This window comes from Chinchilla lanigera, unplaced genomic scaffold (assembly GCF_000276665.1).
Source record: "Chinchilla lanigera isolate Chin_1 unplaced genomic scaffold, ChiLan1.0 scaffold00017, whole genome shotgun sequence".
Taxonomy (NCBI): Eukaryota; Metazoa; Chordata; class Mammalia; order Rodentia; family Chinchillidae; genus Chinchilla; species Chinchilla lanigera.
In genome coordinates this window covers 21,356,463-21,371,356 of record NW_004955418.1, presented here as the reverse complement: position 1 = coordinate 21,371,356, position 14,894 = coordinate 21,356,463, and the positions used below count along the sequence as shown (strand labels likewise).

Here is a 14,894-nt window from a genome sequence, read left to right as displayed (position 1 = left end):
ATTCAAACCTTGTTCTTCCGCCTGCTGTCCTTTGCTCTTATCTTCCCGGGTTTCCCAGCTGAAGTGCCTACCTGACCCTTCCTTGCTCCCGGGACTTCACTTTCCGCACAGATGCGCTTCCATCCATTACTAAGTACAAGAAATACTCTTGGGACTCAGCCGATGCCTGCAAGACCCTCAAAAGCCATGGTTGCCTACTGGCTTCTCCACCAGGCCGGGGCATTCGACATCCCTGTCACCTCCTGCTTTCATTCAGAACCAGCTCTTGCCCATTAGGTCCCCTGAGCCCAAAATAACAGCTTCTTCACTACACAGATCCATCCTAATAATTGATGAACTTTGGAATGATAATCTGTATTAATCAAAATACTGTCAATCTCCTTTATTGTAAACATTAGCTTTGGAGTCAAACAATCAACACTCTAATTTGGGCTCTGCCATTTGCTCCTGTATCATCTTAATAAAAAATATTTAAGCTTTTTCAACCACAGCCTAAAATTAAAATCAGGTTTGTTTTGTAAGGTTACCTTAAGAATAAATACAGGAAAAGAAACAAGAACATGTGTTCACCAAATCAGTATTAAGTGCTAGAAATTCTCCTTAGCACTAAGAAAAAACTAATGTGTATAAGAATCTGGCTTATGATAAAAGGTTAATAGAAAAAGCCTTGATCTCTTTTTTCGTGTTATGTTTGTGAACACTGTCATAGCAAATAAGCAAGAAACTGAGTTATCATCATTTTTCCTTTTTGTAGTTTTTTTTTTTTTGTAATTTTTTGTTTTATCAGGAGAACCAGGGGAAAAAACTCTTTATAGGTTACTTTTATATATGAGCATTTGTTCCTAAGAAAATACTAAGTTGGGTTTTGTCATAAAGAAGTCTCAAATATTCTCCACTGATACGAAAAAAGAGAAACATCTCAAATGTGCTAGGGATGTGATCAAGAGTGTTGTTAGTGAGAATAAATGCTGCATAAAAATCTATTATAAATAAGAGTGCATGTGTCAAATACCTTTGACATTCTTATTATTTCAAGGATTTTTGCAATCATGAAACATTGACAGGTTATGTAGGAGAGTGGAGAGGTTAACCATTTCCCCAAGGTCACTCAAGTCCTCGGTGACACACTTACTAACTACACCTTGGGCTGCTGATGTCCTGGTCTTCCCACTTGCTGCTGCCCTTGAGAACATATTCACTCGTACTGATGTCTGCTTGCCTTTAACTCTTATTTTAAGAAAGTACACTGCAAAAAGAAATGTATTACTTGCATTTATCTCAAATCAAATTAATCAGAAAATAAAATTAAAGCACATTTATTTAGCAGAGAGCTACTCTTTCCATTAATGAGAATTTTATTAAATATAATAAAATATTTCAGGCAATTCCTTTCTTCCTGGTGCTTCCCCCCTCTTCCTCAGATTTATTGAAAAGCATTTTTATTAGTGCAATAATAAGCTTCGGGACATGCAATTATATTGAGATGCTGACACTTTCCTGTTAGTTGCAGCCTTTGGCCTGAGGCCAAACACTGCACCCAAGCACAAGAGTTGTCTCCAACCAGCCCCACATGCCACTCTGTGCCTCTGTCCTCACTGCAAGCTCCAATTTCTACCCACTGTGGGGAGAATTAACTAATTCTCCCTCCCATTATGATTGATCCAAATAGATACTCCCATCTCTCTTTTAGGGAAAACCAAAAATTCCTTATGACATTTTTGGGGAAGCCAGAGTCAAGGACAGACCTGATTAGAAGCTTTGACTTCGGTTTTGTGGGGGAAAATACAAGAGCTTCATTCCTTTATGAGCCATTTACAAACGTGAAATGCAAATGCTTGGGCCTTGTCATGAGTTTTCTTTATAGCTTTCACTTCTGTACATTTTTTATTACAAATCCTCCTCTTTCTAAGCTCAGAGCCAAAGCTTTTCAAGGTAAAAAGTATAGATATCAACTATAAATAAAATACAGGTCCAAACTTTCTGGAACTATTTTATATTTGTGGGACAGAAATAAATGATTTTAAAAAAGAAAGAAGCCACTGGAGAATGCTTCCTTCTGAATCCAGTCCTATTTTTTGTGTAAGGACAGTTCTAACAGTGAAGAAGTGCAATTCCTTATCTGTGCAAGGTTCTGTGCAAGGAATCTTCCCACATGCCCCAACCTCCTTCTTGGAAGAATTATATATGCTGTTAGAAAACCTACGTGCTATCCTTAAACACAGTGTAATTAGATAAGTACACACACATGCACACACACACACACACCCCTAGGCTGTGCCCTCTAAAACTCACTTTGGCCTGAATGTGAAAAGCAAAAGGAAATGTTGGTTCCTGCTGTCCCTGCCCCTGACCGGCAAAGCACTCATGACCTTCAGTTGCCCAAAGACTCACAAGTCCAGCAAAAGCTGACAGTGTTTAGGCATCCTGGCCCCTTAGTAAAATGGGAGTTGAGAGGCAGTAACCCTGATTTAAAAGAGTGAACACTTTTTTCCTTTGAACTGCAGTCCCTCACCTTTGGTTTTATTCCTCAGGCCTTTTCCAGGGGCCAGACCCACCCTTTGTGGCCTGGGTCCGCTGCAGTCCCACTGGGTCTGAGCCCTGACTGTGGGCTCTCGTGTGTCTCCTCTCTGAAGCCCAGGCTCCTGCCTTAATCCTTCTGACCTCCTTAAAAGCGGAGCTCCCCTGTTCACTGACAAAGATTATGTTGAGAACTTTGGAAATGCTGATGGCGAGCCAGATCCTCTTGCTTGCTGTCTGGGCTCCTGCACACCACCTGTTATGCTGGTCCTACAGAGAGGCAACAGGCAAATAAAACACCAGTCCCAGCAAGATCCCCTGCCCACTGCCCTCTAAGGGCCCAACAGCGCCTCTGCTCTGGCTTCCGAGCTTCACATACACAGCAGAGGGCAGGGATGACAGGGTGGCAGGTGGAACGGTGCTGACCTCCACATGAACTCCATGAGAGCTCCGCAAACACTACTTGGGAGAAGAGAGTGAGAAACATGAACACTACCTGGGAGACAAGAATAGGTAAAGTCCAGGTGAACAGGTCAGCAAGTGTTCAAGCCTCCTCTCTCACACATGCAGAGTATAAGACAGGGAAGAAATCATCACCACATGGATCAAACAAGACAACCATCTATGTGCTTTTGTACTGTACGCATTTCCTATTCTGTTCTTTCAATGTAATGATGATACTATCAGGGACAAAAAATACATGAAAACACACTCAGGTATCCCTAATGCACATATGTGATTGTATTTACATGATATCTATGCTTCAGACTTACCACCATGCCCACTGGAACCTTTTTTATCAGTGAGCTTTCATTTTATTCTCTCATTCTCTACCTCTTAGCACATATGTGTCTGTCTTTGTGTTCTCAGATAGCACTCAGTACTGAAGTGAATTCTTTTCCTTCCCATCCAGCTCATAGCAGGTTACAGACCTTGACGGTCTTGTGTATGCTCTCTCCCCTTCTCTTCCTTCTGTCATTGGCCAGTGTATCTCTGATTCACCTTTCTCCTTCTGAAACTCTCTTGTTCTCTTTAGACACAACATTTTATCACTTTCTTACAGCTTCTACCCAGATAATCCCCACGATTCCATCCTTAGAAGTTTCATTATCAGCACAACTGTACACTTTGTCAAATTACTTCTCTGTTTTTATCCGGAGTGTTAAAATTAAATGGACAAAAACATAATGATAGGGCTGGGGATGTAGCTCAGTGGCATAGCGCCTGCCTGGCAAGCGCAAGGTCATGAATTGGATGCCTGATATCACAAACACACACACACACACACACACAATGGAAGCAAATATAACTAGTACATTCTCTTCTAAATTGCAGCTTAAATAAATGGGTACCTAAGCCTTACCTCTTTTGCTAATAACTATGAATTCTGAAGCTAAAGTCAAAGGATCATTATGGACATCCAAATTGTGAATAACTTACTTGAAATGTTCATTTCATTGGAATCTACTCATATAAAGTATCACAGAGAGTTTTAACTTTAGAATGGCCACCTTTTTGTACAGAATGAATGAAAACCTTGCCTAGTTCAATATGCCCACAATTCACAAATCACAAAGAATAAGAGTGTTGTTTTTTAGCTAAAATATCACCTTCACACAAATAAGGGAAAGAAGGTTTTCAATACTTGGTCTACTTGACCCGTCAGTTGAGCTGAAGAATTGTTCACAGATTTTTTAATTCTATTAGGACCATTACTTTAAATTTTGAATATAAAGTGAGGTTTCTCAGCATTTTAACAGAGACTGGGTTTTCCTGGCATTCTAAAGTAAGCAAATATTTCTCAAATGTAAGGGAAAGCAAGAGATTAATATGCTCAAATTTTAAAGTAGTTCACTAACCACTGGGCACAGACACCACCCCAGAACTCAGAAGGAGCCCGCCGAGAAGACCCTGCCTAACTGCCTCTGGCCTTCCTTCCTCACTTCTGCCAGCTCTACCAATCCCGCCGGGAAAAAGAAGAGCAAGGAGTTATTGGACTCATCGACCTTAAGGGAAATTCAGAGTTGATGGTGACAACAATTTACTTCCTCTTGAAGAAAAGGAAAAGGTGCCTCCCCCTTACCAGACAAACCCGGGATCCAAAAGACTCCTTTATGAGGTTCAGAAGAGGCAAAGGAGGAGCCTGGTATATCACTCCCCAGTATGACAGATTCTTGTTCATCTGCCCCAGTGTTTATTTCAGGACAGAAAAGGAACTGGGAGAGGAGTGTGGGAAGGGAAGAGCCGGAAGGTTCACACCAGTTTTCTGCGAGGCCACCATTGAAAACGGCACGAAGAAGCAGAGTAAAAGGAGTGCAGGAGCCTCTGAGCTCTTTGAAAAGCCATGCAGACGCCCTCAGAGGAGCCAGGAATCAGACAGCTGCCATGCTGGGGGTTCTACAGTGTAAGCCAGAGAAGCAGCGCTAGCTAACGGAACCAGGTTAGAGGCACTTCCTTTCCCCGCTCTTCTCCCAATGCCAAAGGGACTACAGCCAGCGTAAGGCAGGAGACAAGACCTGCGCAGGCGCGCAGTGGGAAAGCCTTCCTTCCAACAAGCTAGAGTGAGAACTGCCTTCCTCATTTCCGGTCAGCCTGGCTCTGGGAATAGAGATGGAGACAGACTGAAAATCACTGGATGGGTTGAAGATTTAACCTGAACTAGATTGAATCAGCCCTGAAAGCTATGGAATTTGCTGGGATTATCTTAGCGTTCCACAACCAAGACAGAAAGAGTCTTAGCCATGGGCTCAAAGGCAAAATTTTGAAATGCTAATAATCTACTTGATTAAAATTGTGCAATAAGCCAGATATATATTCTATAGATCCCAAGCATGAATTTGCATAATTTGGGTTTGTATTGAATCCCTACTATGTAACTTACTTTGTAAAAATACACTGGTTTAGAAAGTGTGAGGAGCATCGTGGTAGTTGTTACCCACGTATCTTGAGAAGGCACGTTGACAAAGGAACCTGTGTTCAGACCAAATGGTAACGTAGGCTCAGCCATACCGGACTCAGTCTTATAAATACAAACTCTCAAATATTAACTAATAAAATGAAATGCTTCGTTTAATATTTTTATTCAATCAAAGATGATGAAATCTGCCTCTGCTACAATCAGGAGGCACTGGTCCAAAATTCCTCTTTTGAAAATTTTAGCCCATTGGTCCCACTGATAATTCAACCACGAGTTGGTTTTTAAATGAACAGCACTACCAATGCAATCACTGCCCAGCACAAACATTGATTACTGTGGCTGTATAAAGCTAACTACTTAGATTTGTATTCAGTTTGCTCAGTATTGGCATGGGTGACATCTAAACTTAAGGCTGACTAAATACATATATATATTATATCTATCTAATCCTTCCCTTGCCACATTAACACAATGGTAGGTCAGGTAGCAAATGGTCCCGAATTACACCAAGTGCATTTGTCATTGGCTTCTTTCTTAGGCAGAGACCAGCAATACACTTGTAGGGTGGGCTGTGTATAAAGAATCAAATTGATATTCCAATCCCATTTAAGATTTTTCATAGAATTATTCATTAACTCAAAATGCAAACACTCAAATTTATATCTGTAACCACACCCATGTAGCTGGTAGTAAATTTGAGGGAAACTTGATAAATAATAAAAAGCAAGAACTTACACATATTAAATATAATTTTTAAAAGCTATAAATCAGTGACAGTTACATTACCATGGGAACAAGAGCTGTATGAAATGACTGTGATTGTTTCTCTTCTTTGTGCTTACTTCATTCAAATTATTTAAGTTTTTGCTATATATTTGTAACTTACATTCTTAGAAAAGACCAATTTGTTTTACTTAGTTTCGACTTCCTTTGTTTTTATTTAGAGGAAAGGAAGCATGATGTAAGCAATGTAACTCCTTTCTTTTTCTAAAATAACAAAAACAAACCATTTTTCACCTAAAACGTTCCAAGGAGATTCTACTTATAGTTAACTCATCCTGTACAACTGCTCTCGATTCTGCAGCAGATGACAGTGTGACGGTCTAAGTAATCTAATGATTCGTGATGTGTTCCAAATTTAGCTACCGCACAGCTCCTCGCTGTACAGATGCTTTATTTTGAATTAATCAAAAATAAAAGTAAAATCTGTTGTTCTAACCTGAGCAGACACAAATACTTTACAAAGTTCAAAAAAAATTTTGAATATATAACTGTATATTTACACATATTGTTTAATCTTCTGGCACATTCAGGTAAATATGGAAAAATAATAGAGAAAAGCAACTATAAAAATTATTTCTTTTATCTGTTTTGTTAAACATTGGAAATAACCAGTTCCTTTCACAGAGTTTCTAGTTCGATATTTAAGGAAAGTGAGAGCTTCACTGTCTTTACTACTTACCTCAAAGTTCTCTTACACATTTCAAGTGGAAGGAAAATAGGAGGGAAGAAATGAAGGGAGGAGGAGGAAGCTGAAATCTCATCTGCAAGGCACAAATGAGTAAACTGTTTAGTTAATGCAGTACTACTGAGAGTAGAAAAATGAGGAATGGTTATTGTTTAAAAATTGCAGTCATTATAAAGAATTTTCTTTCTTTGTCAACAAATATTTATGAAGGGCTCCAATGTGCCAGACCCTGGTCTAGATGCTGGTGAAATAGCAATGAACACACAAATAAGATTTACCCGGCAATGGAGCTACATCCTCATGGGAGAAGCAGACAATCAGCTATACATGGCAATGTAGATCTCAGTGGCAGATAGTAATAAGAGCTATGAGAAAAAACAAGCAAGGTGTCAACAGAGAGAGATGGGGGAGAAGCTTTTGTGAACAGATTGCCCCAGGAAGGCTTCAGTCAACCAGAAGGGAGCCAGGGAGACGCTGGGAGAAGCTCATACCAGCAGGAAGAAACAGAAGACCACGGCTGGGATTTCCTGCTGATGTGCACATTTTCTGGTTCATCCATCAACCTCTTCTAGCTTTTACTGGTGCGCTAAATTTTTGTTATTTTTATAGTAATTTATTATGAAAGAATAACTATGCTTTCTGTGCACTGAAATCTGTATCACGCAAATGTGCCTTCTTTTGAATAGCATTTATTTGAGGGTCAGAAAAGATCTACAAGACAGTGCTCCATTCTCTCATCTCCCTGGTGTGGAGAAAGGCTATCTGACCTCCCTCCTGTCACACTGCCAATATCAGTAGAGTCAGGAATAAGTATAAACTTAGCCAGACACTTGACAACCTATTTTGTCTTGTGGTCATTTGTGTCCGTCTCATTTCCTCTGCTAGACTCTGATTTCCTTAGGCGTATCTCCTTATTACAGTCTAGTATGGTGGCTACATATAACTGGTGGCAAAGAAACATTTCATGAATGGACAGCCACCCTTCTATATGGATCATTTTCCAAACTCTGCAGATTTCTTTAAATCCTGTACAACTTCTTTGGTGAAGTTTCTTTGCCTCTCCTGATGGAATTCGTCAATAAATTGGCAGAGGTATGCGTCCATTGCTATTCTATAAGTGCCGATAGATTTAAGCATGGTTCTTGCCAAATGGCTCATGATCCAAATTAGAAAGGAAGACAGAATATAAACACAGAGAAATCTAGTAACATGTTCATTTCATGCCTGGATTGTCCTGCTGAGTTATATGCAATTTTGATAGTTTTTAAGGAAGAAACTTTATGTTTCCTATAGAATCCTGCGTGCATTGATGACATGAAATTATCAGAATTGATAACAGCCAAAATGTAAGCAATGTGCTCTCAGTAAAATGTCTCTATTGATTTGGCATATGCTGTCTATAAAGACTCCTTACCTACAATTTTAGATTTGCTGTAGTGTACTCACAGAAATGTAGAAATCCAAACTAAAGCCAAAAGGCCACTATCATCTATTCTAAATAATTTGTCAATAACCACAAGGTGCAATTATACAGCATGGGAATATGTGACTTTCTTTAAGTTGAATCACTTTCTTTAAGTTGAATATTCTTCCTAAATTGGTTCTTCCTTTGCATAAACAATATAAAAAACTGAATTCTCGCAGAAAGACAGCAATTAAAAAAATGACCTGGTTTTCTGTGCCCAAGTTCTCAGTGCTTTGCAGAGCATAAGTTAAATGTCTCAGCTTTTCCACCGCGCAATTCAGAGAATGTGGTGGGAACAGAATGCGAAGGCAGCTCAGCTGGAAAATATCTTAGATGAAATATTTTTGTCAAGCACTTTTCTCATGTGAATTTGCCTCTAGTTTGGTATATACCAATCACCAGAGCAGGGCACTCGTTTCACCTCATGTCTGCAGGACTTTTTTTTTTTTTCACAACAAACTGCTACATAAGGCAGCCACATAAGAGAAGCTATGTTTAGCAGAACTGTATCTCTTAAAAGGTCAATGGACAGGACTCAAGTTTTAATATCCTCAAAAGTCCTTCCTTGTGATAAAATGGCAATAAGAAAAACTCCTTAAATCTCTCTGCCTAGTTTGCTGTCTTCACAAAATCAGATTTATTATTACCCACAAGGATTCATTTCTATTTTTCAAAGAAACATGTCAAGTTTGATAGCTTTTTATTAAAAATGAGTAATAACAATCTAAATACTAAAAGCATGTTTTCCTCCAAATGCGCTGATGTCTCAAGCAGGTTCTTTTTATGTCAAGGGAAACAAGGTACAAACGATTGCCTATCCGACTTATAGCCTGTAAAACTGTGTCCTATACAAACAGCAGCTATCCAGCAGGTGTCCTCTAATCAAAAACATTTCACATGCACAAAAAAAGAAACAGGAAAGGCATATGAAAATGTGATAACTCCAAAAACAATCACTCTAGAAATTCATTAACTCCTTAAATGATGAAACAACACCAAATTAAAGTCATCTTGGCCACATTAAAGGTTTATGTTCCAGACCAGCGGCTCTTGATTGCTTCCAGATTCTATTGTTCTGGGATAGGGGCCAGGCACTAGGCTTTGCAAGTTCCGTGGGTGATTCTAATCTGCAGCCAGAGTCAGAAATCAATATGCTCTATTGACAAGAAAATTAAGACCCAAAATGGGACACAACTCCAAAGAATTTCTCCGAAAGGATACCCTTTAAAATCTAGCCTTGTTCCTTCAGATGGTCATTTAGCTTTGTTTAACAGTGTGCATGTATCCGTGGCAATGAATCTTCCAAAATTCTGCCAGTCCTGTTCCTCCACCCTGCCCCTACACAGTCTCATGATCCCCCTCCCACAGAATGCTAAAGTATGTTTCTCTTTCATTCATTGCTGTTTAGCAGGATGGAAATCTGGCTCCACAACTGCTGGCGATCAGACAGAGTACAGAGCAGACAATCTTGACATGTTTATTATGATGATATTGGCACAACCCTAAAAAGCGATTGCTAGGAGATGGTCCTACAAAAAGGGAAGTCATCTCTACTGAAAATTTGTTACTTTTTTAAAAATTAATTGAGGCAATGGAATCCTTTGTCTACTCAACAGCTTGGAATTTCACAGTATACTGCCAGAAACAAAGATTGTACAATATTCTGGGAAAGGAAAAGTTAATCAAGGGATAGTCCTCAGACTGTCGCTTCTGGTAGCAATGAACCTAGCTTCTCTATGCAGTCACAAAAGGAAGAAAAGCATTTTGGATCAGGACTAAGTCCTTTAAACCCCATTTTGGAGTTTGTCAGTAATTCCACTTCAATTTAGTCAAAAAAATTTCTGTCCATTGTTGTACTTCTCCACAAAAAAAAAAAAAAGAAAAAAAGAAAAATTTTATCTCCTTGTTGTGGCTCCTAGAAATAATTTGGAGCCAAAAGTACATTTTTTTCAACAAAAAATAACTACTGTTAAACTCAAAAGACACAGGAAGGTGTCAGTTTCTAGTATTTGTCAGTTTCTGTGCTGTAAATACCCCATCACAGCTGAGTGCAGGCTACCAATGTGATGGGAAACCATAGTAAATTTTCTGAAAATACAACAAAAGTCAACCTACACAGAAGCTTCTGTGATTACACAGATTGATCATTAAACTAAAACAGGCCTTCATCTCCTCACCAGAAAAGAGAAGAAGGGAAGAAGGAAGGAAGGGAGGGAGGGAGGTCAGAAAGGAGGGGCTAAAAGGAAAGGGAAAAAAGGAAAAAAAGGACCTTTTCATTTTCTTTTGGAGCCAGTACTTAGAACGCATTCGTGGTGTGCCATGGAAAATTCTCTTTAGAGTTCTATCTTTTTCTGTCCTTCAAGCCTGGCCATAGGTAGAAGTTTTATCCCTGCCATTGGATTAACTCAGACAGACCCATAGTTTCCACGTCACTAACAGAAATTCCTTCCCTTGGAGGGTCCTTTTAACACTTCATGCAGACATTATAATATGTAGGTATTATGTTTGTTAATACTTCAAACTTCATTCATAAGCCGCTCTCCAGTTAGGATTGGCTGCAGACTGGCCACCTGCAGTCAGGAATAAGACATGATCTATTTGTTCTCTCTCTTTCCCTCATTTTTTCTCTCTTTTATTCAACAGATCTTTACTTTGCAGTCTGCAAGGACCAAATATGTGATGGAAGGGAGGAGTGGTAAAAAAAATACAGAAAAGTTCTTACATGATCTCACCGCCATGAAAAAGTTCCACATTCTTCAGACTTGGCAGACAATTGAACAGATTCATCCTTTCGGGGGTGCTTCTGTGGATTCCATGGAGACCATTGTGCTGGATTCCATGAACTGCGATTTCCTTGACCAAGGCAGTGCCTCACCTACATCTGGCTGGTCCGAAGCTGCACGCCACTTCTGACTCCTGTGGTATAGGGCTTAGCTACATACTCTGGGCTCCCAGATGAGATACAACACCTTCACTCATAGGCTCCCATGGTAAAATGCCTCCCTGCTAACATTCCCACTGAATGTTCCCCCTGGCTACAATTCATGCACCTTTGACCCTTTAGCAAAGGTACCTATACTTTCTAGATGTGGTACTTTTTCTCTAACGACTCTTTCAGCTTACTCAAGTGTGAATCAAACATCCATCCAACCTGCTCCCCAACTGTAAGAAATAAACATCAAATTTTCGGAGCTCCTGAAATTGTGAACTTCTCGCATGAGACCTGAGGTAAAAAGTCCTTTCCAATAATTCCACATTATGCAACAGAATTGTGGCTCCACAACGCCGTACTTCTCTCCAAAAACTCTCTTTAGAAAAGCCTATGCTCTCCTTGTTTCTTGGTCATCAGAATGAGTTTCAGTGTCATCTCTCTAGTTCTCAGATGAGGGAGAAGCCGCATATTTCGTTCTTGAAAGCAACCCCCAGCGTCCTTACGCCTCACCCAACACCCTGAGGGGAAGGATCCTGTTTACCATGCTGCTGTCCCTGTGGGCATCCTACTGCCTTATACAGAACAGTATCTCCCACAGGGTGTACATTGCATTGATCACCCAGCAGCAAATTCTCTAAGATCTTCATTTTCTATACATTAATCCCTTCTGTATTCTTTCAGCCCCTAATATTTTTTACAGTGACATAATTTTTTCGTTACAATAATCATGTATGAAATCTTTCTATAATTATTTTTGTTTTAATTTTCAATTTCAGTATGACTCCTGCTTCTCTTACTCTTTTCATCTTTCTCTTTAAACCTAGAATATGTGGTTCAGTAATATTGCTCACCTCTGCCCATTTTGAGTTAGAATGAGCAAAACGGAGCTACAGCTTCCTGTCTGCCTCTCACTTTAGATAAATCACTAGTCTCGTTGCAAGTAGCAGTCTTCACTCATGCAGTTGTCTTTCACAAATAGAGCAAAGCAGAATCTGCTTAAGTTAAACAAAAAGCAGAAATCAGAATGTCAAATTATAATTGGCATTTACCAGACATAATCAATATTGCCTTTTGCAAGTTCCTCCCACAGCTAAAGCAAACTCTGGTTAGTGCTGGCCAAATCTTGACTAATTTGGCTTCAAGTTATTACCATACTTAATATCTCTGAATCAACACTGATGACTAAGATAAAGTGAACTACGAGAAAAGATCAATGTTCAGTGCAAAAACTTTTTCACTTTGTGCCAACTATTACTGGTGCACCTGTTTTATGTTCAGAGTGGGAAGAGAGTCAAAAAAGATGTGGCCAATTTTGAAAGAGATGGGATGCTTTCAACATCTCAAAATAGCGCAAGTGTATAACATGGCTTCCACTCCTTATTCAAACTACAAAGCTGATTAAGCATATGTGTAATGTAGGCATGAAAATACAACATTTACCTGCTCAAATCCCACCTCAGCCTCCCAGGTTCCAGTTTCTTGTATAAGAATTGATGTTGCTTCAAGCAGAGACAGAGAAAACCCAGCAATACATAGGGTCTTCATCGAGTACACAGAAAGGAGTGATATAAACAGACTTTCAAATTTTCTGATTTGCAAGGGGATCTGAAAATAGCCTATTCCTGTCTCTATTGCAGGTGGAGACCTCCTCTCTTAGTCCAAACAGATTGCACTGAATAAACAACATAGCGCAATAAAACTTCTCTTGAATCCTAAGAAACTGGGAAGAACTAAAATTCAGATTAACGAGAGTCAGATTATTCCAACGTTGTTGTTCTAGATCAGTCATTAGTGATAAACAGGTATTGTAAAAGACTATTAATGAGAATAAACCAGCGTCATCTACCTGAGTAACCTACAGCGGAAAACTGGAAGTGTGGAATCATGTCTTAGATTCATTCTTTCAACCAGTTTTGTGCATGCATAGGTAAAGGCTGACTCATGTCTGTGCTGATCAAGGATAGATGATGATGAGCGATCACACGGTGGAGCCAGGATCAAGTGTTAAAGGAAGGGCCATGCTGCACTGAGACTGAGAGATCACCCAAAGCTGAAGAGCATCCACAGGAGGAAACAATGCTGAGGTACAAACAGCTGAAGACTCAAACTAAGTTCAGTATCCTAAGTGTGTGCCCAAGAGATGTTGGATGGGAAGTAACCCAAAATAATTATGGGTAAGGATGCATACACAATGAAGACTATAAGCATTGGCCAGCCGACTAATAGATAATGTAATCATGTAACAGCGCACTGGAGGGTGAATGTGTGAGGGTTTCTCTTGATCAGATTTTTCATTTCATTTAATCTTGAAGGGTACCATTGTCTATAACTACTACAATGCCATGTTCAATGACATACTAATATGTTCTAAAATTATACAGTCCTTATTCTTAAAAATCATTAGGTCACTGCTTAAAGGAAGGAACAACTGGGATAAGAGAAAGAAGAAAAAAGAAAGAAAGAAAGCAATATATATATATAGCTGGGATATATATATATATAGCTGGGATATATACACATATATATAGCTAGGATAACTGTACTGCTGATGGCTGATGGTATATTGAAAGGAGCAGGTAATGCTTAAAATTTTGTATGTTTTGACAAGCTTTGCATGCTTATATCTGGTAATCTGAGCAACTGGTTTGAAGACAACAATATGCAATGGAACAATCATTGGAAAATTCCTACTATCTTGTCTAGTGAAACTCTGTGTCATTTCTAATTTTTTTCTTTTTATTCTCTTTAATGATTTGAAAAATCTTCCATTCTTCCATCTGGTAATTGGAGCAATGTAGTTGAAGATAACAATATGTAACAACAACCACTGTTAATTCCTATCATTTTGTTTTGAAACCCTGCATTACTTTTAATATTCTTCTTTGTTTTGTTTATGTCTGTGATTTTTTTTGTTGTTGTTGTTGTTGTTTATTTTAAAAATAAAAGGAGGAAAACATTGACAGACAGACAGCCTTTTACAAAATAGCAAAACAGTACAGACAATACAGCATTACAAACAAAAGTGGTAGAAAATTAACAATGCTTCTTGTATTACATATTGATATCGTCAAAGTGGTTTCTCATGAAAAGAGACATGCAATATTGATCAATCAAGAACTCATTGACAGTTTCTTTCAGCAAAGACATAGAAGGTAGTAGAACAACTATGTTAACTATCCTGTATATACATACATACAAAATTTCTCCTTCTTTCCCTTCTCTTTTCCCATATCCCAGTTGCCCTTTGCCCTTGAGTGTTTTCCTATCATTTCACAATGTCTATCATACCTCCTAGTTTAAATTAATTCTTTCAGATTTTACACTAATGAAACAATGTGGTGTTTGCACACATATGTCTGATTTATTTCACTTATGAGTATGGTCATTAGTTGTGACCATTACCTATAAAAGCCTTGAGCTCATCTTTCCTTATAGCTGTGTAATATTCCATTATATAAAAGTACCACAATTTTCTTATCCAATCCTTGGTGGATGGACATTTGTGTTGCTTCTGCATTTTAGCAATTACAAATTGTGCTGCTATGAACATAGGTGCACATATCTCACTGTGATATGATGTTTTTAGATCTTCTGG

At 38.9% G+C, this 14,894-nt stretch overlaps 2 long non-coding RNA genes across 3 annotated transcripts in view; one reads left to right on the top strand and one right to left on the bottom strand.

The window, feature by feature from the left end:
- Positions 1-1,085: 1,085 nt before the first annotated feature.
- Positions 1,086-11,146, bottom strand: LOC102028751. Its single transcript, XR_260577.2, has 4 exons — positions 11,090-11,146; positions 7,181-7,267; positions 6,897-6,978; positions 1,086-1,246 (listed from the first exon to the last, which is right to left on the bottom strand). It is a non-coding gene; the product is annotated as an uncharacterized LOC102028751 (long non-coding RNA).
- A 53-nt stretch (positions 11,147-11,199) lies between these two features.
- LOC106148234 overlaps positions 11,200-14,894 on the top strand; it is an 11,002-nt gene continuing 7,307 nt past the window's right edge. The window contains exons 1-3 of one of the 2 annotated variants that reach the window (XR_001233490.1): positions 11,200-11,357; positions 11,486-11,595; positions 13,227-13,383. This is a non-coding gene — a long non-coding RNA (uncharacterized LOC106148234). Of the gene's footprint in view, positions 11,358-11,485; positions 11,596-12,936; positions 13,161-13,226; positions 13,384-14,894 lie in introns of those variants that run through there. The other variant, XR_001233489.1, reaches the window with a different exon arrangement.